This window comes from Plasmopara halstedii (genome assembly GCF_900000015.1).
Source record: "Plasmopara halstedii genome assembly, contig: Scaffold_3120, whole genome shotgun sequence".
Lineage (NCBI taxonomy): Eukaryota > Oomycota > Peronosporomycetes > Peronosporales > Peronosporaceae > Plasmopara > Plasmopara halstedii.
In genome coordinates, this window is record NW_020190023.1 from 694904 (window position 1) to 695384 (window position 481).

Genomic DNA, 481 nt, shown 5'->3' on the forward strand with positions numbered 1-481 from the left:
AAAAGGCCGAAGCGTCACATACGACGCTGAGAGGACGGTCAGGGTCTGGCAGCGCCAGTATTGGTACATGCAGGAGGCTGTCTTTGACCTCATCAAAAGCCTACTGACGGTTGGTGTTCCAACACCTTCCGCATCCTTTTAAGGAGGTTGGATAATGGCCGGACCATTTCTGCATAGTTTACGCCATATTTGTGCAAGTACTTGGTGAGACTAAGCCACTTACGCAAGTCCTTCTGGTTCTTTGGAAGCGGTCAGTCTACAATGTCCTTGACCTTAGCGGGATCCACTCGAAGGCCACGCTTCTCAATGAAGCACCATAGAACTTCTGCGCCAAAGATGCATTTGTCTGCATTGACGTACAGTTTGAACGTGCACATGCACTCGAGCACCGCTCTTAAATGGAAGATGTGGTTCTCCTCATCTGTCCTACCGTGCTCCGCACGACTGTGAACGAAAATGTCGTCAAAGTATGTCTGTGCAT